Source organism: Schistocerca serialis, chromosome 2 (genome assembly GCF_023864345.2).
Source record: "Schistocerca serialis cubense isolate TAMUIC-IGC-003099 chromosome 2, iqSchSeri2.2, whole genome shotgun sequence".
In the NCBI taxonomy this organism is placed as follows: domain Eukaryota; kingdom Metazoa; phylum Arthropoda; class Insecta; order Orthoptera; family Acrididae; genus Schistocerca; species Schistocerca serialis.
In genome coordinates this window covers 1,163,704,584-1,163,729,004 of record NC_064639.1, presented here as the reverse complement: position 1 = coordinate 1,163,729,004, position 24,421 = coordinate 1,163,704,584, and positions in this window count along the sequence as shown.

The window sequence follows — 24,421 nt, the reverse complement described above, 5'->3', positions numbered from 1 at the left end:
TTTCTTTTGGGATACGAGTATCTCCATTACGATGCACTGTTCCTTCTTTACTGCATCCCTCGCTCCCTCACATTGACGAACTAACACAGAAATTGCGTCGCTATGAAGTACTATGGGTTCTACGACATCTTCTTCTAAATCGACTAACGTTTCTATGGAAAAGACAGGATTGTCTTTTGTGATACGTCTATCTACTTTCCGATGTACTATTCTTTCTTTACTGCATCCCTCGCTCCCACACATTGACGAATCAACACAGAAATTGCGTCGCTATGAAATACAATGTGTCCTATGACATCATCCTTCAAATCGAGTAACGTTTGTATGGATTCGACAGGATTACCTTTTGGAATACGAGTATCTCGTTTCCGATGCAATATTCCTTCTTTAATGCATCCCTGGATCCCCCAAATTTACGAATTAACACAGAAATTGCGTCGCTATAAAATACTACGAGTTCTATGACTTCTCCTTCTAAATCGAGTAACGTGTCTATGGAAAAGACAGGATTTTCTTTTCAGATGCGAGTATCTCCTTTACGATGCACTACTCCTTCTTTACTGCATCCCTCGCTCCCTCACATTGACGAATTAACACAGAAATTGCGTCGCTATGAAATACTAAGCGTTCTATGACTTCTCCCTCTAGATCGAGTAACGTTTCTATGGAAACGACACGATTTTCTGTTGGAATACGACTATCTCCTTTCCAATGCGCTATTCCATCTTTATTGCATCTCTTGCTCTCCCTCATTGACGAATTAACACAGAAATTGCATCGCTATGAAATACAATGTGTTCTATGACTTCTCCATGTAAATCGAATAACGTTTGTATGGAACGACAGGATTGTCTTTTGGGAATACGACTATCTACTTTCCGATGCACTATTCCTTCTTTACTGCATCCCTCGCTCCCTCACATTGACGAATTGACACAGAAATTGAGTCGCTATGAAACACTATGGGTTCTATGACATCTCCTTGTAAATCGAGTAACGTTTTTATGGATACGACAAGATTTTGTTTTGGGATACTAGTATCTCCTCGGCGATGCAATATTCCTTCCTTAATGCATCCCTCGCTCCCTCACATTGACGAATTAACACAGAAATTGCGTCGCTTTTAAATACTATGGTTTCTATGACTTCTCGTTCTAAATCGAGTAACGTTGATATGGAAACGGCAGATTCTCTTTTGGGATACGAGTATCTCCTTTCCGATGCACTATTCCTTCTTTTCTGCATCCCTCGCTCCCTCACATTGACGAATTGACACAGAAATTGAGTCGCTATGAAACACTATGGGTTCTATGACATCTCCTTGTAAATCGAGTAACGTTTCTATGGATACGACAATATTTTGTTTTGGGATACCAGAATCTCCTTTCCGATGCAATATTCCTTCTTTAATGCATCCCTCGCTCCCTCACATTGACGAATTAACACAGAAAATGCGTCGCTTTGAAATACTATGGCTTCTATGACTTGTCCTTCTACATCGGGTAACGTTTATATTTAAACGACAGATTTTCTTTTGGGATACGAGTATCTCCTTTCCGATGCACTATTCCTTCTTTTCTGCATCCCTCGCTCCGTCACATTGTCGAATTAACACATAAAATGCGTCGCTATGAAATACTACGGGTTCTATGACATCTCCTTCTAAATCGAGGAACGCTTCTATGGAAACGACAGGATTTTCTTTTGGGATACGAGTATCTCCTTTCCGATGCACAAATCCTTCTCTACTGCATCCCTCGCTCTCTCAATTTGACGAACTAACACAGAAATTGCGTCGCTAAGTTATACTATGGGTTCTATGACATCTTCTTCTAAATCGAATAACGTTTGTATGGAAACGACAGGATCTTCTTTTGGGATACGGCTATCTCCTTTCCAATCCACTATTCCTTCTTTACTGCATCCCTCGCACCCTCACATTGACGAATTAACACAGAAATGGCGTCGCTATGCAATACAACGGGTTCTATGACATCACCTTGTAAATCGAGTAACGTTTCTATGGAATCGACAGGATTTTCTTTTGGGATACGAGTATCTCGTTTCCGATGCAATATTCTTTCTTTAAGACAACCCTCGACCCCTCAAATTGACGAATGAACACAGAAATTGCGTCGTTATGAAATACTATGGGTTCTATGATTTCTCCTTCTAAATCGAATTACGATTCTATGAAAAAGACAGGATTTTCTTTTGGGATACGAGTATCTCCTTTACGATGCACTATTCCTTCTTTACTGCATCCCTCGCTCCCTCACATTGACGAACTAACACAGAAATTGCGTCGCTATGAAGTACTATGGGTTCACGACATCTTCTTCTAAATCGACTAACGTTTCTATGGAAAAGACAGGATTGTCTTTTGTGATACGTCTATCTACTTTACGATGTACTATTCCTTCTTTACTGCATCCCTCGCTGCCTCAAATTGACGAATAAACACAGAAATTGCGTCACTATGAATACAATGTGTTCTATGACATCTTCCTTCAAATCGAGTAACGTTTCTATGGATTCGACAGAATTACCTTTTGGAATACGAGTATCTCGTTTCCGATGCAATATTCCTTCTTTAATGCATCCCTGGATCCCCCAAATTGACGAATTAACACAGAAATTGCGTCGCTATGAAATACTACGAGTTCTATGACTTCTCCTTCTAATTCGAGTAACGTGTCTATGGAAAAGACAGGATTTTCTTTTCAGATGCGAGTATCATCTTTCCGATGCACTACTCCTTCTTTACTGCATCCCTCGCTCCCTTACATTGACGAATTAACACAGAAATTGCGTCGCTATGAAATACTAAGCGTTCTATGACTTTTCCCTCTAAATCGAGTAACGTTTCTTTGGAAACGACACGATTTTCTGTTGGAATACGACTATCTCCTTTCCAATGCGTTATTCCATCTTTATTGCATCTCTTGCTCCCCCTCATTGACGAATTAACACAGAAATTGCGTCGCTATGAAATACTATGTGTTCTATGACATCCCCTTCTAAATCGAGTAACGTTTCTATGTAAATGACAGGATTCTCTTTTGGGAGACGACTATCTCCTTTACGATGCACTATTCCTTCTTTACTGCATCACTCGCTACCTCACATTGACGAATTAATACAGAAATTGCGTCGCTATGAAATACAGTGGGTTCTATGACATCTCCCTCTAAATCGAGTAACGTTTCTATGGAAACGACAGGCTTTTCTTTTGGGATACGAGTAGCATCTTTCCGATGCACTATTTCTTTTTTAATGCATCCCTCGCTCTCTCACATTGACGAAATTACACAGTAATTGTGTCGCTATGAAATAATATGTGTTCTATGACATCTCCTTTTAAATCGAGTAACGTTTCTATGGAAACGACAGGATTTTCTTTTGGCATACGACAATCTCCTTTCCGATGCACTATTCCTTCTTAACTGCATCCCTCGCTACCACACATAGACGAATTAACACAGAATTGCGTCACCATGAAGTACTACGGTCTCTATGACATCTCTTTCTAAACCGATTAACGTTCTTGTGGAAACGACAGAATTTACTTTTGGGATACGAGTATCTCCTTTCCGAAGCAATATTCCTTCATAATGCATCCCTCGATCCCTCACATTGACGAATTAACAAAAGAAACTGCGTCGCTATGAAATACTATGTGTTCTTTGTCCTCTCGTTGTAAATCGAGCAACGTTTCAATGGAAATGACAGGATTTTCTTTTGGGATACGACTATCTCCTTTCCGATGCAGTATTCCTTCTTTACTGCACGCCTCGCTCCCTCACATTGACGAATTGACACAGAAAATGCGTCGCTATGAAATACTATGGGTTCTATGACATCTTCTTCTAAATCGACTAACGTTTCTATGGAAACGACAGGATTTTCTTTTGGGAATACGACTAACTACTTTCCGATGCACTATTCCTTGTTTACTGCATCCCTTGCTCCCTCACATTGACGAATTGACACAGAAATTGAGTCGGTATGAAACACTATGGGTTCTATGACATCTTCTAAATCGAGTAACGTTTCTATGGAAACGACACGCTTTTCTTTTGGGATACGGGTAGCCTCCTTCCGATGCACTATTTCTTTTTTAATGCATCCCTCGCTCTCTCACATTGACGAATTTACACAGAAATTGTGTCGCTATGAAATACTATGTGTTCTATGACATCTCCTTCTAAATTGAGTAACGTTTCTATGGAAACGACAGGATTTTCTTTTGACATACGACATTCTCCTTTCCGATGCACTATTCCTTCTGTACTGCATCCCTCGCTCCCTCACATTGACGAATTAACACAGAATTTGCGTCGCTATGAAATACTATGTGTTTTGTGACTTCTCCTTCTAAATCGAGTAACGTTTCTATATATACGACAGATTTTTCTGTTGGAATACGACAATCTCCTTTGCGATGCATTATTCTTTCCTTACTGCATCCCTCGCTCCCTGACATTGAAAAAATAACACAGAAAGTGCGTCGCTATGAAATACTATGGGTTCCATAACATCTCCTACTAAATCAAGTAACGTTTCTATGGAAACTACAGGTTTTTCTTTTGGGATACAAGTATCTGCTTTCCGATGCACTACTCCTTCTTTACTGCATCCTTCGCTCCCTCACATTGACGAATTAACACAGAAATTGCGTCGCTTCGTAATACTATGGGTTCTATGACTACTCCTCCTAAATTGAGTAACGTTTCTATGGAAACGTAAGGATTTTCTTTTGGGATACGAGTATCTCCTTTCCGATGCACTATTCCTTCTTTCCTGCATCCCTCGCCCAATGACATTGGCGAATTAACACGGAAAATGCGTCGCTATGAAATACTATGGGTTCTATGACATCTCCTTCTAAATCGAGTAACGTTTCTATGGAAACGAAAGGATTTTCTTTTGGGATTCGAGTATCTCCTTTCCGATGCACTATTCCTTCTTTACTGCATGCCTCGCTCCCTCACATTGACGAATTGACACAGAAAATGCGTCGCTATGAAATACTATGGGTTCTATGACATCTCCTTCTAAATCGAGTAACCTTTCTATGGAAACGACAGGATTTTCTTTTTGGGATACGAGTATCTCCTTGCCGATGCACTATTCCTTCTTTACTGCATCCGTCAGTCCCTCAAATTGACGAATTAACACAGAAATTGCATCGCTATGAAATACTATGCGTTCTATGACATCTTCTAAATCGAGTAACGTTTCTGTGGAAACGACAGGCTTTTCTTTTGGGATACGAGTAGCCTCTTTCCGATGCACTATTTCTTCTTTAATGGATCCCTCGCTCCCTCACATTGACGAATTAACACAGAAATTGTGTCGCTATGCAATACTATGAGTTCTAAGACTTCTCCTTTCAAATCGAGTAACGTTTCTTTGGAAAAGACAGGTTATGCTATTGGGATACGACTAACTCCTTTCCGATGCACTATTCCTTCCCTACTGCATCCCTCGCTCCCTTACATTGACGAATTAACACAGAAATTGCGTCGCTATGACATACTATGTGTTCCTTGACTTCTCCTTTTAAATCGAGTTACGTTTCGATGGAAACGACAGGATTTTCTGTTGGTATACGAGTATCTCCATTCCGATGCACTTTTCTCCCTTTACTGCATCCCTCGTTCCCTCACGTTCATGAATTTACACAGAAATTGCGTCGCTATGAAATACTATGGGTGCTATGACTTCTCTTTCTAAATCGAGTAACGTTTCTATGGATACGACAGGATTTTCCTTTTGGATGGGAGTATATCCTTTCTGATGCACTATTGCATGTTTACTGCATCCCTCGCTCCCTCACATTGACGAATTAACGCAGAAGTTGCGTAGCTATGAAATACTATTGGTTCTATGACTTAACCTTCTAAATCGAGTACCGTTTCTATGGAAGCGACAGGATTTTCCTTTGGGATACGACTATCTCCTTTCCGATGCACTACTCCATCATTACTGCATCCCTTGCTCCCTCATATTGACGAATTAACACAGAAATTGCGTCGCTATGAAATACTATGCGTCCTATGACTTCTCGTTCTAAATCGGTTTTCGTATCTACGGAAACGACAGGATTTTCTTTTGTGATAGGAGTATCTGCTTTCCGATGCACTATTCCTTCTTTACTGAATCCCTCGGCCCCTGACACTGAAAAATTAACACAGAAATTGAGTCGCTATGAAATACTATGGGTTCTATTACATCTCCTTCTAAATCGAGTAACGTTTCTAAGGAAACCACAGGATTTCCTTTTGGGATACGAATATCACCTTTCCGATGCACTATTCCTTCATTACTGCATCCCTCGCTCCCTCACATTGACGAATTAATACAGAAAATGCGTCGCTATGAAATACCATGTAGTCTATGGCATCTCCTTCTAAATTGATTAAAATGTCTATGGAAACGACAGTATTTTCTTTTGGGATACGAGTATGTCCTTTATGATGCACTATTCCTTCTTTACTGCATCCCTCGCACCCTCACATTGACGTATTAACACAGAAATTGCGTCGCTATGATATACTATGGGTTCTATGACACATCCTTCTAAATCGAGTAACGTTTCTATGGAAACGACAGGATTTTCTTTTGGGATACGACTATCTTCTTTCCGATGCACTACTCCTTTTTTACTGCATCCCTCGCTACCTCACATTGACGTATTAACACAGAAATTGCGTCGCCATGTAATACTACGGTCCGTATGACATCTCTTTCTAAATCGAGTATCGTTCCTATGGAAACGACAGGATTTTCTTTTGGGATACGAGTATCTCCTTTCCGATGCAATATTCCTTCATAATGCATCCCTCGATCCCTCACATTGACGAATTAACACTGAAATTGCGTCGCTATGAAATACTATGGGTTCTATGACTTCTCCTTTTAAGTCGAGTGACGTTTCTATGGAAACGACAGGATTTTCTTTTGGGATACGACTATCTCCTTTCCTATGCACTATTCCTTCACTACTGCATCCCTTGCTCCCTCATATTGACGAATTAACACAGAAATTGCGTCGCTATTAATTACTATGTGTTCTATGACCTCTCCTTGTAAATCGAGCAACGTTTCAATGGAAACGACAGGATTTTCTTTTGGTATACGACTATCTCCTTTCCGATGCCGTATTCCTACTTTACTGCATCCCTCGCTCCCTCACATTGACGAATTAACGCAGAAATTGCGTCACTATGAAATACTATCGGTTCTATGACATCTCCTTCTAAATCGAGTAACGTTTCTATGGAAAGGACAGGATTTTTATTTGGGATACGAGTATATCCTTTCCGTTGCACTATTCCTTCTTTAATGCATCCCTCGCTCCCTCACATTGACGAATTAACGCAGAAATTGCGTCGCTATGAAATACTATGTGTTCTATGACTTCTCCTTCTAAATGGAGTAACGTTTCTATGGAAACTGCAGAATTTTCTTTTGGGATACGAGTATCTGCTTTCCGATGCACTATTCCTTCTTTACTGCATCCCTCGCTCCCTCACATTGACGAATTAACACAGAAATTGCGTCGCTATGAAATACTATGGGTTCCATTACATCTCTTTCTAAATCGAGTAACGTTACTATGGAAACGAAAGGATTTTTTTTTTGGGATACGACTATCTCCTTTCCGATGCACTATTCCTGTTTTACTGCATCCCTCGCTCCCTTACATTGACGAATTACCACAGAATCTGCGTCGCTATGAAATACTATCGGTTCTATGACTTCTCCATCTAAAGCGAATAACGTTTGTATGGAAACGGCAGGATTTTCTTTTGGGATACGAGTATCTCTTTTCCGTTGCACTATTCCTTCTTTACTGCGTCCCTCGCTACCTCACATTGACGAATTAACAGAGAAATTGCATCGCTGTGAAATACTATGGGTTCTATGACATCTCTTTCCAAATCGAGTAACGTTTCTATGGACATGACAGGATTTTCTTTTGGGATACGATTAGCTCCCTTCCGATCCATTATTCCTACTTTAGTGCATCCCTCGATCCTTCACGTTGACGAATTAACACAGAAGTTGCTTCGCTATGAAATACTATGTTTTCTATGACCTCTCGTTCTAAATCGAGTAACGTTTCGATGGAAACATCAGGATTTTCTTTTGGGATACGACTATCTTCTTTCCGATGCACTATTTCTTCTTTACTTCATCCCTCGCTCCCTCACATTGACAAATTAACACGGAAATTGCGTCGCTATGAAATACTATGCGTTCAATGACATCCCGTTCTAAATCGAGTATCGTTTCTATGGAAACGACAGGATTCTCTTTTGGGATACAAGTATCTCCTTACGATGCACTATTCCTTCTTAACTGATTCCTCCGCTCCCTGACACTGAAAGATTAACACAGAAATTGCGTCCCTATGAAATACTATGGGTGCTACTACATCTCCTACTAAATCGAGTAACGTTTCTATGGAAACGACGTAATTTTCCATTGGGATACGAGTAACTCCGTTCCGATGCAATATTCCTTCATAATGCATCCCTCGATCCCTCACATTTACGAAGTAACACAGAAATTGCGTCGCTATGAAATACTATGGGTTCTATAACTTCGCCTTTTAGATCGAGTAACGTTTTTATGGAAACGACAGGATTTTCTTCTGTTATACGACTATCTCCTTTCCGATGCACTATTCCTTAATTACTGCATCCCTCGCTCCCTCACATCGACGAATTAACACAGAAATTGCGTCGCTATGAAATGCTATGGGTTCCATTACATCTCCTTCTAAATCGAGAAACGTTACTTTGGAAACGACAGGATTCTTTTTTTGGCATACGTCTATCTCCTTTCCGATGCACTATTCCTGCTTTACTGCATCCCTCGCTCCCTTACATTGACGAATTACCACAGAATCTGCGTCGCTATGAAATACTATGGGTTCTATGACTCCTTCTTCTAAATTGAGTAACGTTTCAATGGAAACGACAGGATTTTCTTTTGGGATACGACTATTGCCTTTCCGATGCACTATTCCTTCTTTACTGCATACCTCGGTACCTCACATTGACGAATTAACACAGTAATTGCGTCGCCATGAAATACTATGTGTTCTATGACATCTCTTTCTAAATCGAGTAACGCTCCTATGGAAACGACAGGATTTTCTTTTGGGTTACGAATATTGTCTTTCCGATGCAATATTCCTTTATAATGCATCCCTCGATCCCTCACATTGACGAATTAACACAGAATTTGCGTCGCTATGAAATACTATGTGTTTAGTGACTTCTCCTTCTAAATCGAGTAACGTTTCTATATAAACGGCAGATTTTTCTGTTGGAATACGACAATCTCCTTTGCGATGCATTATTCTTTCCTTACTGCATCCCTTGCTCCCTGACATTGAAAAAATAACACAGAAAGTGCGACGCTATGAAATACTATGGGTTCTATTACATCTCCTTCTAAATCAAGTAACGTTTCTATGGAAACTACAGGTTTTTCTTTTGGGACACAAGTATCTGCTTTCCGATGCACTACTCCTTCTCTACTGCATCCTTCCTCCCTCACATTGACGAATTAACACAGAAATTGCGTCGCTATGAAATACTACAGACTCTATGACATCTCCTTCTAAATCGAGTAACGCTCCTATGGAAACGACGTAATTTTCCATTGGGATACGAGTAACTCCGTTCCGATGCAATATTCCTTCATAATGCATCCCTCGATCCCTCACATTTACGAATTAACACAGAAATTGCGTCGCTATGAAATACTATGGGTTCTATAACTTCTCCTTTTAAATCGAGTAACGTTTTTATGGAAACGACAGGATTTTCTTCTGGGGTACAACTATCTCCTTTCCGATGCACTACTCCTTCATTACTGCATCCCTTGATCCATCACATTAACGAATGAACACAGCAATTACGACGCTTTGAAATACTATAGGTTCTATGACTTCTTCTAAATCGAGTAACGTTTCTGTGGAGACGACAGGATTTTCTTTTGGGGTACGAGTATCTCCTTTCCGATGCACTATTCCTTCTTTACTGTATCCCTCGCTCCCTCACATTGACGAATTAACACAGAAACTGCGTCGCTATGAAATACTATGTGTTCTATGGCATCTCCCTCTAAATCGTTTAAAATTTCTATGGAAACGACAGGATTTTCTTTTGGGATACGAGTATCTCCTTAACGATGCACTATTCCTTCCCTAGTGCATCCCTCGCTTCCTTACATTGGCGAATTAACACAGAAATTGCGTCGCTATGACATACTATGTGTTCCTTGACTTCTCCTTTTAAATCGAGTTACGTTTTGATGGAAACGACAGGATTTTCTGTTGGTATACGAGTATCTCCATTCCGATGCACTTTTCTCCCTTTACTGCATCCCTCGTTCCCTCACGTTCATGAATTTACACAGAAATTGAGTCGCTATGAAATACTATGGGTGCTATGACTTCTCTTTCTAAATCGAGTAACGTTTCTATGGATACGACAGGATTTTCCTTTTCGATGGGAGTATCTCCTTTCTGATGCACTATTGCATGTTTACTGCATCCCTCGCTCCCTCACATTGACGAATTAACGCAGAAGTTGCGTAGGTATGAAATACTATTGGTTCTATGACTTAACCTTCTAAATCGAGTACCGTTTCTATGGAAGCGACAGGATTTTCCTTTGGGATACGACTATCTCCTTTCCGATGCACTACTCCATCATTACTGCATCCCTTGCTCCCTCATATTGACGAATTAACACAGAAATTGCGTCGCTATGAAATACTATGCGTTCTATGACTTCTCGTTCTAAATCGGTTTTCGTTTCTACGGAAACGACAGGATTTTCTTTTGTGATAGGAGTATCTGCTTTCCGATGCACTATTCCTTCTTTACTGAATCCCTCGGTCCCTGACACTGAAAAATTAACACAGAAATTGAGTCGCTATGAAATACTATGGGTTCTATTACATCTCCTTCTAAATCGAGTAACGTTTCTAAGGAAACCACAGGATTTCCTTTTGGGATACGAATATCACCTTTCCGATGCACTATTCCTTCTTTACTGCATCCCTCGCTCCCTCACATTGACGAATTAACACAGAAAATGCGTCGCTATGAAATACTATGTAGTCTATGGCATCTCCTTCTAAATTGATTAAAATTTCTATGGAAACGACAGTATTTTCTTTTGGGATACGAGTATGTCCTTTATGATGCACTATTCCTTCTTTACTGCATCCCTCGCACCCTCACATTGACGTATTAACACAGAAATTGCGTCGCTATGATATACTATGGGTTCTATGACACATCCTTCTAAATCGAGTAACGTTTCTATGGAAACGACAGGATTTTCTTTTGGGATACGACTATCTTCTTTCCGATGCACTACTCCTTCTTTACTGCATCCCTCGCTACCTCACATTGACGAATTAACACAGAAATTGCGTCGCTATTAATTACTATGTGTTCTATGACCTCTCCTTGTAAATCGAGCAACGTTTCAATGGAAACGGCAGGATTTTCTTTTGGTATACGACTATCTCCTTTCCGATGCCGTATTCCTACTTTACTGCATCCCTCGCTCCCTCACATTGACGAATTAACGCAGAAATTGCGTCACTATGAAATACTATCGGTTCTATGACATCTCCTTCTAAATCGAGTAACGTTTCTATGGAAAGGACAGGATTTTTATTTGGGATACGAGTATATCCTTTCCGTTGCACTATTCCTTCTTTAATGCATCCCTCGCTCCCTCACATTGACGAATTAACGCAGAAATTGCGTCGCTATGAAATACTATGTGTTCTATGACTTCTCCTTCTAAATGGAGTAACGTTTCTATGGAAACTGCAGGATTTTCCTTTGGGATACGAGTATCTGCTTTCCGATGCACTATTCCTTCTTTACTGCATCCCTCGCTCCCTCACATTGACGAATTAACACAGAAATTGCGTCGCTATGAAATACTATCGGTTCTATGACTTCTCCATCTAAATCGAATAACGTTGGTATGGAAACGGCAGGATTTTCTTTTGGGATACGAGTATCTCCTTTCCGTTGCACTCTTTCTTCTTTACTGCATCCCTCGCTCCCTCACATTGACGAATTAACACGGAAATTGCGTCGCTATGAAATACTATGCGTTCAATGACATCCCGTTCTAAATCGAGTATCGTTTCTATGGAAGCGACAGGATTCTCTTTTGGGATACAAGTATCTCCTTACGATGCACTATTCCTTCTTAACTGATTACTCCGCTCCCTGACACTGAAAGATTAACACAAAAATTGCGTCCCTGTGAAATACTATGGGTTCCACTACATCTCCTACTAAATCGAGTAACGTTTCTATGGAAACGACGTAATTTTCCATTGGGATACGAGTAACTCCGTTGCGATGCAATATTCCTTCATAATGCATCCCACGATCCCTCACATTTACGAATTAACACAGAAATTGCGTCGCTATGAAATACTATGGGTTCTATGACTCCTCCTTCAAAATCGAGTAACGTTTCTATGGAAACGACAGGATATTCCTTTGGGGTACGATTATCTCCTTTCCGATGCACTATTCCTTCTTTACTGCATCCCTCGCTCCCTCACATTGACGAATTAACACAGAAAACGCGTCGCTATGGAATACTATGGGTTGTATGACATCTCCTTCCAAATTGAGTAACGTTTCTATAGAAACGACAGGATTTTCATTTGGGGTACGATTATCTCCTTTCCGATGCACTATTCCTTCTTTACTGCATCCCTCGCTCCCTCACATTGACGAACTAACAAAGAAATTGCGTCGCTATGAAATACTAAGGGTTCTATGACTCCTCCTTCAAAATCGAGTAACGTTTCTATGGAAACGACAGGATTTTCCTTTGGGATACGAGTATCTCGCATCCGATGCACTATTCCTCCTTTTCTGCATCCCTCGCTCCCTCACACTGACGAACTAACACATAAAATGCGTCGCTATGAAATACTATGGATTCTATGACATCTGCATCTAAAACGACGAACGCTTCTGTGGAAACGACTGGATTTTCTTTTGGGATACGAGTATCTGATGCACTATTCCTTTTTTACTGCATCCCTCGCTCCCTCACATTGACGATTTATCAGTGAAATTGCTTCGCTATGAAATACTATGTGTTCTAGGATATCTGCTTATAAATCGAGTAACGTTTCTATGGAAACGACAGGATCTAATATTGGGATACGAGTATCTCGTTTCCGATACTCTATTCCTTCTTTACTGCATCCCTCGCTCCCTCACATTGAGGAATTATTACAGTACCATAGTCGCTATGAAATACTATGTGTTCTATGACATCACCTTCTAAATCGAGTAACGTTTCTACGGAAGCGACAGGATTTACATTTGGGATACGACTATCTCTTTTCCGATGCTCTATTCCTTCTTTATTGCAACCCTTCCTCCCTCACATTGACGATTTAACACAGAAATTGCGCCGCTATGAATTACTATGTGTTCTATGACTTTTCCCTCTACATCGAGTAACGTTTCTATGGAAACGACAGGATTTTATTTTGGGATACGAGTGTCTCCTTTTCGATGCACTATTCCTCCTTTTCTGCATCCCTCGATCCCTCACATTGACGAATTAACACAGATATTGCGTCGCTATGAACTAATATGGGTTCTATGACTCCTCCTTCAAAATCGAGTAACGTTTCTATGGAAACGACAAGATTTTGTAATGGGATATGAGTATCTCCTTTCCGAAGCAATATTCCTTCTTTAATGCATCCCTCGCTCCCTCACATTGAAGAATTAACACAGAGATTGTGTAGCTTTGAAATACAATGGTTTCTATGACTCCTCCTTCTAAATCACGTAACGTTTCTATGGAAACGACAGGATTTTCTTTTGGGATACGAGTATCCCCTTTTCCGATGCACTATTCGTCCTTTTCTGCATTGCTCGCTCCCTCACACTGACGAAGTAACACATAAAACGCGTCGCTGTGAAATACTATGGATTCTATGACATCTCCTTCCAAAACGAGGAACGCTTCTGTGGAAACGACTGGATTTTCTTTTGGGATACGAGTATCTGATGCACTATTCCTTCTTTACTGCATCCCTCGCTCCCACACATTGACGAATTAACAGTGAAATTGCGTCGGTATGAATTACTATGTGTTCTATGACATCTCCTTCTAATCGAGCAACGTTTCTATGGAAACGACAGGATGTTCTTTTGGGAAACGAGTATCCCATTTCCGATGCTCTATTCCTTCCTTACTGCATTTCTCGCTCCATCACATCGACGAAGTAACACAGAAAATGCGTCGCTATGACATACAATGGGTTCTATGACATCTCCTTCTAAATCGAGGAACGCTTCTATGGAAACGCCAGGATTTTCATTTGGGATACGACTATCTCTTTTCCGATGCTCTATTCCTTCTTTATAGCATCTCTTCCTCCCTCACATTGTCGAATTAACACAGATATTGCGTCGCTATGAAATACTTTGTGTTCTATGACTTCTCCTTCTAAATCGAGTAACGTTTCTATGGAAACGACAGGATTTTCTTTTCAGATACGAGTATATCCTTTCCGATGCACTACTCCTTCTTTTCAGCATCCTTCGCTCCCTCACATTGACGAACTAACACAGAAATTGCGTCGCTATGAAATACTATATGTTCTATGACATTTCCTTCTAAATCGAGTAACGTTTCTATGAAAACGACAGGATTTTCTTTTGGGATACGACAACCTCCTTTCCGATGCACAATTCCTTCTTTACTACATCCCTCGCTCCCTCACATTGACGAACCATCATAGAAATTGCGCAGCTGTGGAATACTATGCGTTCTATGACATCTCCTTCTAAATCGAATAACGTTTCTATGGAAACGAAAGGATTTTCTTTTAGGATACGACAAACTCCTTTCCGATGCACTATTCCTTCTTTACTACATCCCTAGCTCCATCACATTGACGAATTAACACAGACATTGCGTCGCTATGAAATAATATGGGTTCTATGGCATCTCCTTCCAAATTGAGTAACGTTTCTATGGAAACGAAAGGATTTTCTTTTGGAATACGACAACCTCCTTTTCGATGCACTATTTCTTCCTTACTGCATCCCTCGCTCCCTCACATTGAAGAATTAACACAGAAATTGCGTCGCTATGAAATACTATGCGTTCTATGACTTATCCCTCTAAATCGAGAACGGTTCTAAGGAAACGACATTATTTTCTTATGTGATACGAGTATCTATTTTCCGATGCACTATTCCTTCTTTACAGCATCCCTCGCTCCCTAACATTGACGAATTTACACATAAAATGCGTCGCTATTAAATACTATGTGTTCTATGACATCTCCTTCAAAATCGAGTAACGTTTCTATGGAAACGACAGGATTTTGCTTTGGGATACGAGTATCTCCATTACGATGCACTATTCCATCTTTACTGCATCCCTCGCTCCGTCACATTGACGAACTAACACAGAAAATGCGTCGCTATGAAATAGTATGGGTTTTATGACATTTTCTTCTAAAACGACTAACGTTTCTACGGAAACGACAGGATTTTCTTTTGGGAATACGACTATCTACTTTCCGATGCACTATTCCTTCTTTACTGCATCTCTCGCTCATTCACATTGACGAACTAACACAGAAATTGCATCGCTATGAAATACTATGGCTTCTATGACATCTCCATCTAAATCGAGTAACGTTTCTATGTAAACAACAGGATTTTCTTTTGGGATGCGACTATCTCCTTTACGATGCACTATTCCTTCTTAACTGCATCCCTCGCTCCCTCACATTGACGAGTTAACACAGAAATGGCGTCGCTGTGTTATACTTTGGGTTCTATGACATCTCCTTCTAAATCGAGGAACGCTGCTGTGGAAACGACAGGATTTTCTTTTGGGATACGAGTATCTCCTTTCCGATGCACTATTCCTTCTTTACTGCATCCCTCGCTCTCTCACTTTGACGAACTAACACAGAAATTGCGTCGCTAAGTTATACTATGGGTTCTATGACATCTTCTTCTAAATCGAATAACATTTCTATGGAAACGACAGGATCCTCTTTTGGGATACGGCTATCTCCTTTCCAAAGCACTATTCCTTCTTTACTGCATCCCTAGCTCCCTCACATTGACGAATTAACACAGAAATTGCGTCGCTATGAAATACTATGGCTTCTATGACATCTCCATCTAAATCGAGTAACGTTTCTATGTAAACAACAGGATTTTCTTTTGGGATGCGACTATCTCCTTTACGATGCACTATTCCTTCTTAAATGCATCCCTCGCTACCACACATTGACGAGTTAACACAGAAATTGCGTCGCTATGTTATACTTTTGGTTCTATGACATCTCCTTCTAAATCGAGTAACGCTGCTGTGGAAACGAAAGGATCCTCTTTTGGGATACGGCTACCTCCTTTCCAAAGCACTATTCCTTCTTTACTGCATAACTAGCTCCCTCACATTGACGAACTAACACAGAAAATGCGTCGCTATGAAATAGTCTGGGTTTTATGACATCTTCTTCTAAATCGACTAACGTTTCTATGGAAACGACAGGATTTTCTTTTGGGAATACGACTATCTACTTTCCGATGTACTATTCCTTCTTTACTGCATCCCTCGCTCCCTCACATTGACGAGTTAACACAGAAATTGCGTCGCTATGTTATACTTTGGGTTCTATGACATCTCCTTCTAAATCGAGTAACGTTGCTGTGGAAACGACAGGATTTTGTTTTGGGATACGAGTATCTCCTTTCCGATGCACCACTCCTTCTTTACTGCAACCCTCGCTCCCTCACATTGACGAATTAACACAGAAAATGCGTCGCTATGAAATACTATGTGTTCTATGACATCTCTTTCTAAATCGAGTAACGTTTCTATGGAAACGACAGGATTTTCTTTTGGGATACAAGTATCTCCTTTCCGATGCACCATTCCTTCTTTACTGCATCCCTCGCTTCCTCACATTGACGAATTAACACAGAAATTGCGTCGCTTCGTAATACTACGGGTTCTATGACTACTCCCTCTAAATTGAGTAACGTTTCTGTGGGAATGTAAGGATTTTCTTTTGGGATACGAGTATCTCCTTTCCGATGCACTATTCCTTCTTTACTGCATCCCTCGCTCTCTCACTTTGACGAACTAACACAGAAATTGAGTCGCTAAGTTATACTATGGGTTCTATGACATCTTCTTCTAAATCGAATAACGTTTCTATGGTAACGACAGGATCTTCTATTGGGATACGGCTATCTCCTTTCCAAAGCACTATTCCTTCTTTACTACATCCCTAGCTCCCTCACATTGACGAATTAACACAGAAATTGCGTCGCTATGAAATACTATGGCTTCTATGACATCTCCATCTAAATCGAGTAACGTTTCCATCGAATCGACAGGATTTTCTTTTGGAATACGAGTATCTCGTCTCCGATGCAATATTCCTTCTTTAATGCATACGTCGATCCCTCACATTGACGAATTTACTCAGGCATTGCGCCGCTATGAAATACTATGGGTCCTATGACTTCTCCTTCTAAATCGAGTAACGTTTCTATGGAACGACAGGATTTTCATTTCAGATACGAGTATCTGTTTTCCGATGCACTACCCCTTCTTTACTGCATCCCTCGCTCCCTCACATTGACGAATCGACACAGAAATTGAGTCGCTATGAAACACCATGGGTTCTATGACATCTCCTTGTAAATCGAGTAACGTTTCTATGGATACGACAAGATTTTGTTTTGGGATACGAGTATCTCCTTTCCGATGCAATACTCCTTCTTTAATGCATCCCTCGCTCCCTCACATTGACGAATTAACACAGAAATTGCGTCATTTTGAAATACTATGGCTTCTATGACTTGTCCTTCTAAATCGGGTATCGTTTATATTTAAACGACAGATACTCTTTTGGGATACGAGTATCTCCTTTCCGATGCACTATTCCTTCTTTTCTGCATCCCTCGCTCCGTCACATTGTCGAATTAACACATAAAATGCGTCGCTATTAAATACTATGGGTTCTATGACATCTCCTTCTAAATCGAGGAACGCTTCTATGGAAACGACAGGATTTTCTTTTGGGATACGAGTATCTCCCTTCCGATGCACTAATCCTTCTTTACTGCATCCTTCGCTCTCTCACTTTGACGAACTAACACAGAAATTGCGTCGCTAAGTTATACTATGGGTTCTATGACATCTTCTTCTAAATCGAATAACGTTTGTATGGAAACGACAGGATCTTCTTTTGGGAAACGGCTATCTCCTTTCCAATGCACTATTCCTTCTTTACTGCATCCCTCGCTCCCTCACATTGACGAATTAACACAGAAATGGCGTCGCTATGCAATACATTGGGTTCTATGACATCACCTTGTAAATCGAGTAACGTTTCTATGGAATCGACAGGATTTTCTTTTGGGATACGAGTATCTCGTTTCCGATGCAATATCCTTTCTTTAAGACAACCCTCGATCCCTCACATTGAGGAATGAACACAGAAATTGCGTCGTTATGAAATACTATGGGTTCTATGATATCTCCTTCTAAATCGAATTACGATTCTATGAAAAAGACGGGATTTTCTTTTGGGATACGAGTATCTCCTTTACGATGCACTATTCCTTCTTTTCTGCATCCCTCGCTCCCTCACATTGACGAACTAACACAGAAATTGCGTCGCTATGAAGTACTATGGGTTCTACGACATCTTCTTCTAAATCGACTAACGTTTCTATGGAAAAGACAGGATTGTCTTTTGTGATACGTCTATCTACTTTCCGATGTACTATTCTTTCTTTACATCATCCCTCGCTCCCTCACATTGACGAATTAACACAGAAATTGAGTCGCTATGAAACACTATGGGTTCTATGACATCTCCTTGTAAATCGAGTAACGTTTTTATGGATACGACAAGATTTTGTTTTGGGATACTAGTATCTCCTCGGCGATGCAATATTCCTTCCTTAATGCATCCCTCGCTCCCTCACATTGACGAATTAACACAGAAATTGCATCGCTATGAAATACTATGCGTTCTATGACATCTTCTAAATCGAGTAACGTTTCTGTGGAAACGACAGGCTTTTCTTTTGGGATACGAGTAGCCTCTTTCCGATGCACTATTTCTTCTTTAATGGATCCCTCGCTCCCTCACATTGACGAATTAACACAGAAATTGTGTCGCTATGCAATACTATGAGTTCTAAGACTTCTCCTTTTAAATCGAGTAACGTGTCTATGGAAAAGACAGGATTTTCTTTTCAGATGCGAGTATCTCCTTTACGATGCACTACTCCTTCTTTACTGCATCCCTCGCTCCCTCACATTGACGAATTAACACAGAAATTGCGTCGCTATGAAATACTAAGCGTTCTATGACTTCTCCCTCTAAATCGAGTAACGTTTCTATGGAAACGACACGATTTTCTGTTGGAATACGACTATCTCCTTTCCAATGCGCTATTCCATCTTTATTGCATCTCTTGCTCCCCCTCATTGACGAATTAACACAGAAATTGCATCGCTATGAAATACAATGTGTTCTAAGACTTCTCCATGTAAATCGAATAACGTTTGTATGGAACGGCAGGATTTTCTCTTGGAATACGAGTATCTCCTTTCCGATGCACAATTCCTTCTTTACTGCATCCCTCGCTCCCTCACATTGACGAACTAACACAGAAAATGCGTCGCTATGAAATAGTATGGGTTCTATGACATCTTCTTCTAAATCGACTAACGTTTCTATGGAAACGACAGGATTGTCTTTTGGGAATACGACTATCTACTTTCCGATGCACTATTCCTTCTTTACTGCATCCCTCGCTCCCTCACATTGACGAATTGACACAGAAATTGAGTCGCTATGAAACACTATGGGTTCTATGACATCTCCTTGTAAATCGAGTAACGTTTTTATGGATACGACAAGATTTTGTTTTGGGATACTAGTATCTCCTCGGCGATGCAATATTCCTTCCTTAATGCATCCCTCGCTCCCTCACATTGACGAATTAACACAGAAATTGCGTCGCTTTTAAATACTATGGTTTCTATGACTTCTCGTTCTAAATCGAGTAACGTTGATATGGAAACGGCAGATTCTCTTTTGGGATACGAGTATCTCCTTTCCGATGCACTATTCCTTCTTTTCTGCATCCCTCGCTCCCTCACATTGACGAATTGACACAGAAATTGAGTCGCTATGAAACACTATGGGTTCTATGACATCTCCTTGTAAATCGAGGAACGTTTCTGTGGATACGACAATATTTTGTTTTGGGATACCAGAATCTCCTTTCCGATGCAATATTCCTTCTTTAATGCATCCCTCGCTCCCTCACATTGACGAATTAACACAGAAATTGCGTCGCTTTGAAATACTATGGCTTCTATGACTTGTCCTTCTACATCGGGTAACGTTTATATTTAAACGACAGATTTTCTTTTGGGATACGAGTATCTCATTTCCGATGCACTATTCCTTCTTTTCTGCATCCCTCGCTCCGTCACATTGTCGAATTAACACATAAAATGCGTCGCTATGAAATACTACGGGTTCTATGACATCTCCTTCTAAATCGAGGAACGCTTCTATGGAAACGACAGGATTTTCTTTTGGGATACGAGTATCTCCTTTCCGATGCACTAATCCTTCTCTACTGCATCCCTTGCTCTCTCAATTTGACGAACTAACACAGAAATTGCGTCGCTAAGTTATACTATGGGTTCTATGACATCTTCTTCTAAATCGAATAACGTTTGTATGGAAACGACAGGATCTTCTTTTGGGATACGGCTATCTCCTTTCCAATGCACTATTCCTTCTTTACTGCATCCCTCGCACCCTCACATTGACGAACTAACACAGAAATTGCGTCGCTATGAAGTACTATGGGTTCTACGACATCTTCTTCTAAATCGACTAACGTTTCTATGGAAAAGACAGGATTGTCTTTTGTGATACGTCTATCTACTTTACGATGTACTATTACTTCTTTACTGCATCCCTCGCCGCCTCAAATTGACGAATAAACACAGAAATTGCGTCACTATGAAATACAATGTGTTCTATGACATCTTCCTTCAAATCGAGTAACGTTTCTATGGATTCGACAGAATTACCTTTTGGAATACGAGTATCTCGTTTCCGATGCAATATTCCTTCTTTAATGCATCCCTGGATCCCCCAAATTGACGAATTAACACAGAAATTGCGTCGCTATGAAATACTACGAGTTCTATGACTTCTCCTTCTAATTCGGATAACGTGTCTATGGAAAAGACAGGATTTTCTTTTCAGATGCGAGTATCATCTTTCCGATGCACTACTCCTTCTTTACTGCATCCCTCGCTCCCTTACATTGACGAATTAACACAGAAATTGCGTCGCTATGAAATACTAAGCGTTCTATGACTTCTCCCTCTAAATCGAGTAACGTTTCTTTGGAAACGACACGATTTTCTGTTGGAATACGACTATCTCCTTTCCAATGCGCTATTCCATCTTTATTGCATCTCTTGCTCCCCCTCATTGACGAATTAACACAGAAATTGCGTCGCTATGAAATACTATGTGTTCTATGACATCTCCTTCTATATCGAGTAACGTTTCTATGTAAACGACAGGATTTTCTTTTGGGAGACGACTATCTCCTTTACGATGAACTATTCCTTCTTTACTGCATCACTCGCTACCTCACATTGACGAATTAATACAGAAATTGCGTCGCTATGAAATACAATGGGTTCTATGACATCTCCCTCTAAATCGAGTAACGTTTCTATGGAGACGACAGGCTTTTCCTTTGGGATACGAGTAGCCGCTTTCCGATGCACTATTTCTTTTTTAATGCATCCCTCGCTCTCTCACATTGACGAAATTACACAGAAATTGTGTCGCTATGAAATAATATGTGTTCTATGACATCTCCTTTTAAATCGAGTAACGTTTCTATGGAAACGACAGGATTTTCTTTTGGCATACGACAATCTCCTTTCCGATGCACTATTCCTTCTTAACTGCATCCCTCGCTACCACACATTGGCGAATTAACACAGAATTGCGTCACCATGAAGTACTACGGTCTCTATGACATCTCTTTCTAAACCGATTAACGTTCTTGTGGAAACGACAGAATTTACTTTTGGGATACGAGTATCTCCTTTCCGAAGCAATATTCCTTCATAATGCATCCCTCGATCCCTCACATTGACGAATTAACAAAAGAAACTGCGTCGCTATGAAATACTATGTGTTCTTTGTCCTCTCGTTGTAAATCGAGCAACGTTTCAATGGAAATGGCAGGATTTTCTTTTGGGATACGACTATCTCCTTTCCGATGCAGTATTCCTTCTTTACTGCATGCCTCGCTCCCTCACATTGACGAATTGACACAGAAAATGCGTCGCTATGAAATACTATGGGTTCTATGACATCTTCTTCTAAATCGACTAACGTTTCTATGGAAACGACAGGATTTTCTTTCGGGAATACGACTATCTACTTTCCGATGCACTATTCCTTCTTTACTGCATCCCTTGCTCCCTCACATTGACGAATTGACACAGAAATTGAGTCGGTATGAAACACTATGGTTTCTATGACATCTTCTAAATCGAGTAACGTTTCTATGGAAACGACACGCTTTTCTTTTGGGATACGGGTAGCCTCCTTCCGATGCACTATTTCTTATTTAATGCATCCCTCGCTCTCTCACATTGACGAATTTACACAGAAATTGTGTCGCTATGAAATACTATGTGTTCTATGACATCTCCTTCTAAATTGAGTAACGTTTCTATGGAAACGACAGGATTTTCTTTTGCCATACGACATTCTCCTTTCCGATGCACTATTCCTTCTGTACTGCATCCCTCGCTCCCTCACATTGACGAATTAACACAGAATTTGCGTCGCTATGAAATACTATGTGTTTTGTGACTTCTCCTTCTAAATCGAGTAACGTTTCTATATATACGACAGACTTTTCTGTTGGAATACGACAATCTCCTTTGCGATGCATTATTCCTTCCTTACTGCATCCCTCGCTCCCTGACATTGAAAAAATAACACAGAAAGTGCGTCGCTATGAAATACTATGGGTTCCATTACATCTCCTTCTAAATCAAGTAACGTTTCTATGGAAACTACAGGTTTTTCTTTTGGGATACAAGTATCTGCTTTCCGATGCACTACTCCTTCTTTACTGCATCCTTCGCTCCCTCACATTGACGAATTAACACAGAAATTGCGTCGCTTCGTAATACTATGGGTTCTATGACTACTCCTCCTAAATTGAGTAACGTTTCTATGGAAACGTAAGGATTTTCTTTTGGGATACGAGTATCTCCTTTCCGATGCACTATTCCTTCTTTACTGCATGCCTCGCTCCCTCACATTGACGAATTGACACAGAAAATGCGTCGCTATGAAATACTATGGGTTCTATGACATCTCCTTCTAAATCGAGTAACCTTTCTATGGAAACGACAGGATTTTTTTTTTGGGATACGAGTATCTCCTTGCCGATGCACTATTCCTTCTTTACTGCATCCGTCACTCCCTCACATTGACGAATTAACACAGAAATTGCATCGCTATGAAATACTATGCGTTCTATGACATCTTCTAAATCGAGTAACGTTTCTGTGGAAACGACAGGCTTTTCTTTTGGGATACGAGTAGCCTCTTTCCGATGCACTATTTCTTCTTTAATGGATCCCTCGCTCCCTCACATTGACGAATTAACACAGAAATTGTGTCGCTATGCAATACTATGAGTTCTAAGACTTCTCCTTTTAAATCGAGTAACGTTTCTTTGGAAAAGACAGGTTATGCTATTGGGATACGACTAACTCCTTTCCGATGCACTATTCCCTCCCTACTGCATCCCTCGCTCCCTTACATTGACGAATTAACACAGAAATTGCGTCGCTATGACATACTATGTGTTCCTTGACTTCTCCTTTTAAATCGAGTTACGTTTCGATGGAAACGACAGGATTTTCTGTTGGTATACGAGTATCTCCATTCCGATGCACTTTTCTCCCTTTACTGCATCCCTCGTTCGCTCACGTTCATGAATTTACACAGAAATTGCGTCGCTATGAAATACTATGGGTGCTATGACTTCTCTTTCTAAATCGAGTAACGTTTCTATGGATACGACAAGATTTTCCTTTTGGATGGGAGTATCTCCTTTCTGATGCACTATTGCATGTTTACTGCATCCCTCGCTCCCTCACATTGACGAATTAACGCAGAAGTTGCGTAGCTATGAAATACTATTGGTTCTATGACTTAACCTTCTAAATCGAGTACCGTTTCT